The sequence below is a fragment of the Suncus etruscus genome, chromosome 6 (genome assembly GCF_024139225.1).
Source record: "Suncus etruscus isolate mSunEtr1 chromosome 6, mSunEtr1.pri.cur, whole genome shotgun sequence".
NCBI lineage: Eukaryota > Metazoa > Chordata > Mammalia > Eulipotyphla > Soricidae > Suncus > Suncus etruscus.
Window position 1 is genome coordinate 52,997,124 of NC_064853.1, and position 6,054 is coordinate 53,003,177.

Here is a 6,054-nt window from a genome sequence, read left to right on the forward strand (position 1 = left end):
TAATTTCAGAATGTTTTTATTGCCTGAGGAAAACACCCTCACCACAATTCTCCTTATTCCAACTCCTGCAACCACTAACATACTTTTGACTCTACAGATTTGCCTATTCTGGATGTTTCATATAAATGAGTAATTTAATATGTGACCTTTATGTTTCACTTAGAATCATGTATCATTTTCCTGTTTCTACTTCATTCCTTTTATTAGACCACATATGGTTTCTTCTTTCATCTAGAGATGGAAAGTTAGGTTGTTTTTACTTTCTGGCTATTATAAAAAAAAAAATTGTGAACTTTCAGGGGCAGCTTTTGAGACCATAAGTTCTCTGTTCTGAGGTATATACTTAGAAGTGAAACTTCTGAGTCATATAATTCCTATGTTTGACATTTTGAAGAGCTGCCCAACTATTTTTGCAGCAATTGCACCAACTTACATTCCCATTAGTTAAGTTCTTAACCTCCCTGAACTTTATGTTCCCACTGGCAAAGCATCAATATTGATTTTTAGCTTATAGGCTGGCTATCAACCTAATTAGGTAAAAAGTAGGGAAAGAAGTTAGCAGGTAGTGGCCTTCAAATCCTGAAATAAAATATCTACAAGACTCAGCCTATTCCTTTCAATTTCCTTCAAATGAATGGATGTTTGAATCTACTCCTCAATCTCTCCAGCTCTTTATCTGTGTCTTGAATTTCCCTCAAAAATTGAATTAACTTTATTGTGGAGAAAAATCAATCTCAACCTTTCTCCCTCTCCCTCTCCATTCTCTCTAATAGGGTCTAATCCAAAGCTAAATAAATGCCCATATTTCAAGGACAAGAAGTTTGTGTGGCTGATCTCAAGCACTCCCTTATGTGTAAACCAGTGGATTGGAAATATGCTGTTTGTCTCCACAGCATTCATTTTGGGGACAGCTCCCCTGATCCCCTCCACATGGTTAGAAGGGCTATTTCTTGGGGGTGTTCGACTCATTGCTCCCACCCCAGGGAAGAGATGCCAGTCAGATCAGCTAGCTAGAGAAACTCATCTTCCTTGGTTAAACAACCATTGAGTCAAGGAATGGCATGTGACTCAAATCAAACCAATCCTGGTTTTTTTTTAATCTTTTGCAGAAATTACATTTTGTTGGTTTATTATTTTTATTTTGGAACCATGAGTTACAATTGTGTTGATATTTTTGTCTCAGGCATATAATGTTGCCGTACCACATCCACTCACAGAGTGCCATTATCCTACCACCAAGAACTCTAGAACTCCTTTCAGTGAACTCAATTCTGTAGAAAAACTCTCAGCATAGTTTATCATTATTTCAGGCAATTAACATCTTTTTCTCTGCTAGAGCCATCCCATAGATCACATCCAAACTTGTGTTCATTCTGGAACTCTGCAAAATTCTTTTGTGCCATAAACTTACTTGGGGTTTCTGTCCTGACCATTAATAAAGTCTTAAGTGGCACTACTATATAAAAATGGGTCTTCCTAGAGCCAGACCGAGAGTACAGTGGGTAAAGTGCTTGCCTTGCATATGACTGACCCAGGTTTGATCCTGGTGTCCCATTTATCATATTTTTTTCGCTCTATAAGACGCTCCTGACATAAGACACACATGGTTTCTAGATGCTCTCCTCCCCTGCACTCAGGCTTCAGCTCCAGGTGGCATTCTCCCCATAAGACACTTTTTTTTTTTTTGGTTTTTGGGCCACACAGGTGATGCTCAGGGGTTACTCCTGGCTGTCTGCTCAGAAATAGCTCCTGGCAGGCACGGGGGACCATATGGGACACCGGGATTCGAACCAACCACCTTTGGTCCTGGATCGGCTGCTTGCAAGGCAAACGCCGCTGTGCTATCTCTCCGGGCCCAAGACACTTCTTTTATGGGGAAAAAGTGTGTCTTATGATACAAAAAATACAGTAGTCCCTGATGACAGCCAAAAGTGATTCCTGTGTGCAGGACCAGGAGTAATTAATCCCTGAAAATTGCTGGTGTGGCTCAAAAAATAAAACAAAAATAATTAATTAAATACAAACAAAAGTGGCTGATGAGATAATACAGAGATTAGGGCACTTGTCTTGCATGTAACTGATCCAGGTTCAATCCTTGGCACCACATATGTTCCCCCAAGACCACCAGGAGTGACTGCTGAGTGATGAGTCATGAGGAAGCCCTGAGCGTGATGACATGCTACCTGACTTCTTGCTCTTATATTGAGGCTGCACCAACCCCACCCCAACATTGAACTAAAAAAACAGCAAGAATAAATAAGTGAAAATAATAATTGCTATTAATTTAAACTCTTTAGTCTCCTGGGAGCAAAAATAATGCTAAAAGGAATCCTACTTCTAGAACAAAAGAGTTTAAGATGTATTTTCTCCACCTCTCTTTCTTCCTATAACTTATTTTACCAACTGCTGATTTTCTTCTTAAATGCCAAGCCTTACCACAGTCTCCTCACTACCTCTTGCAATGTCCTTCTACCCCACCTTGTTGATCCTCTGCCAACCCTGGCAGAAGAAGAGGCTATGAATCATCACACGGGAATGTAGGCCTATTTCCTGGGACCACTTGATAATATATCTTTATCTAGGCCTATATGAGAGGCCTGGTACAAAAGTTACCTATGGTGGGAGGCAAGCAATGAGATCATACTTTCAGAAAAGATATCAAGAACTCTGAAGTATGAGTCATGTGCCAAGTTCACATTGGTAAACACTTACTAGACATTTAGTAAACTTAGCCAGCACAGTAAACAGCTAAGAATCCAGAGAGGGGTTGAGTATTTTTGGGCACATAGAATTGTCCAACTGAGTTTTGGATATTGAAGCTCTGATACTCACTCTGGTGGAATGTCTACTGTATACCAGAGGCATGAAGAGGTAGCCAGGAAAAGAGATAGTAAAGGCCACACACACAAAAATTAGTTCTAGGGACCAAAGAGATAGCACAGCTATAGAGCAGTTTGAAAGAGATAGTAAAAGCACACACACACACACACACACACACACACACACACACACACACACACAAATAATTTTAGGGGCCGGAGAGATATCACAGCAGTAGGGCATTTGCCTTGTACTTGGTTAACCCAGGACAACCAGGGTTTAATTCCCGGCATCCCATAAGGTCCTTTGAGCCTGCCAGGAGCGATTTCTGAGCTTAAAGCCAGGAGTAACCCCTGAGTGCCACCAGGTGTGGTCCAAAAACAACAACAACAAATTATTCCTAGGGCTAGAGCAACAGTACAGTGGGTAGGGCACTTGTCTTGCATGTAGCTGAGCTAGATTGAATCTCCAGCATTACATAAAATCCCCTGAGTTCACTAGGAGTGATCTCTGAGTGCAGAGCCAGAAGTTGTAATCCTTGAGCAGTTGGAAGATGTCCCCCACCCCCAAATTGATTTCTGTGAAACACAAATAAGACCTGCCAAGGAGACAAATGTGGGAGTTGGGAACTAAGTTCTCAGGTGATAAGACAGAGTCCCAAGGAATGAACTATGGAGTGACAAGCAAGAATTATCTGGAAAGGAGAGGTTGGCATAGTACATGGAAAGTTGAGATTTGGAGGTGTAGGGGAAAAGGAATAGTAAGGGGTAAGGTGAGAAGTAAAGGGATTCCATGTGGCTGACCTGGAGAACCAGAGAAGAGGAGAGCATCAGGAGGCATTCGGGGAGACCTTGTTATGCTAGCCTTTGGCTGCTGTGAAGAAATCTTGACTTTCATATTGGGGTCCAGAGTCTTTCAACACAAGCCCTACAGATCACATAAGGCATGGGAATCCAGTTTTCTTTTTTTTCCTAAGTACGCAAAAGTTCAGGTCCACATCACTGGGGTGAATGTTGCTAGGGTGCCCTTGGATCATCATGCTCAAGCTCAAAGGAATGACCTTTTTATTTTTGGAAGGACATACGTGGCAGTGATCAATCCTGGCTCTTCACTCAGGATTCACTCCTGAAGATTTGAGGACCATATGGGATACAGAGGATAGAACCCAAGTCAACAACATACAAGGCAAGACACCCACTGTACTATCTTCTGGGCTTCTGGTGGCCTTATTAAAATAAATAAATACAGACATATATACATGTAAATTGAACTCCAACGTTCAGTTATAAATTATCCATTTGAAGTGAACAGGACTTATGTGTCCAAAGCTGATTAGGTCAAGCAAACCACAGGCTTTTGTCCCAATACAGTGTTCTAGGACCACACACTAACATGGCCTGTACTGGAGGAATTTATGCCACCAAAACTGGCACCTACTACCAGGCAGGGCTACACTCTGTCCCCCTAAGGCCCTTAGAATACTTATAGCACTGCTATCACATAGCATGTTGGCTCAAGGAAGTGGTGGCTCCTCCAGCCCTTGAGAATCTTGTGTTGTGACTTCTGAAAATCAAGAACTGATGACGCTGGGCCATTTCCTTATTTTCCTGGTCTACGCTTCACCATCTGGAGATTGATAAACAGAAGTTTTAATCTCACAGAGTTTGAGCCAGACTGAGGAACAAATCCCAGCCCCATCACCAACACTAGATAAGCAATGAATCCTTTCAGAGTTATACCTGGTATTTAATCTTTTTTTTAAGCATGGAGGACATATGTGTTGGCTTAAGGGCCAACATATGGCTTAAGGGCCATTCTTGGCTCTGTTCTCATGGACCACTCCTGGTAGAGCTTGGGGAGTAGAAGTGCCTTAACCCCATATTATCTCCCTGGCCCAAATTAAGCCTTTAAAATGGGAATATTAATAACTATTTCATACGATTGTTTCAAGGATTAAATACTATAATATATGTAAACTATAATGCCAGTATACAACAAAAACTCAGTAAATGTTAATTTATTGAAAACTGATCTAGAGAGAACTCAATTGAGAGATGCTTGTTTTATTCCAGAGTGCATGAATTCTCAGTTGTTGAAAAATTTGAAAGAAGCAGCAGCATGCAGAGACTAGGTTAAGGAATTGGCTGAGATCTGGCCTGTATCCCCCAAAGCCTTTTTTTTGTTTGTCTAACTTTTGTTTTTTGGGCCACACCCAGTGACACTCAGGAGTTACTCCTGGCTATGTGTTCAGAAATCGCTCCTGGCTTGGAGGACCATATGGGACGCCAGGAGAGCGAACTGCAGTCCGGTCCATCATAGGCTAACGAGAGCAAGGCAGACGCCTTACCACTTGCGCCATCGCTCAGGCCCCCAAAGCCAACTTTATAAAGGACAATGTGTCCAAGCTTGGAGTCATCTAGCACCCTTTTATACTGATGTACCCAGGCACCCAGACATACACTTTCTTCATTTGAAATTATGAATTAGAGAGGGGGACAATATGTGGCAGATTTTGCCTAAAAGAGCAGGCATCAGATTTAGTGAAGCCAAGTGGATGGAGTTGGTGGCTAGTGAAGCCCCCTCTATTCCCTGTCAATGGGATTCTGGGTTTAGAGAAGCATTTGTCAACGTTTTCAGAGGACACGTCAGGACATTTAGCCTCTCTCCAGGGCTACTTGTTCCTTCCTCACCCTGGAGATGTGGACATGGCTTGTAGGCCCTTCAGTAGGAGGAAAGGATGGATCCAAAGTTCTGCTTGGTTTTGAACGATGAAAGCACTGATGTTTCCAGCAAGACCACAGAATTTTCTCTGTGGTTGTTTGAGTTCATAAACTTGGTCCCAGCTGATGTAAGATCACAGTTGTCACTGAGACGTAGCAGGGCCACAGAGGGCATGTGACAACAGTCGGGTACCCAGAACCTACATAAACTCTCCCAAAGGACGTTTCTTTTCTTTTTTTTTTTTTTTTTTTTTTTTGGTTTTTGGGCCACACTCGGCAGTGCTCAGGGGTCACTCCTGGCTGTCTGCTCAGAAATAGCTCCTGGCAGGCACGGGGGACCATATGGGACACCGGGATTCAAACCAACCACCTTAGGTCCTGGATCGGCTGCTTGCAAGGTAAGCGCCACTGTGCTATCTCTCTGGGCCCTAAAGGACGTTTCTTAATCTGTAAAGAGGAAGTCATATCTCTTTCAAGGAGAGACAGCAAAGAACATGTAAGAACTAAGAAGCTG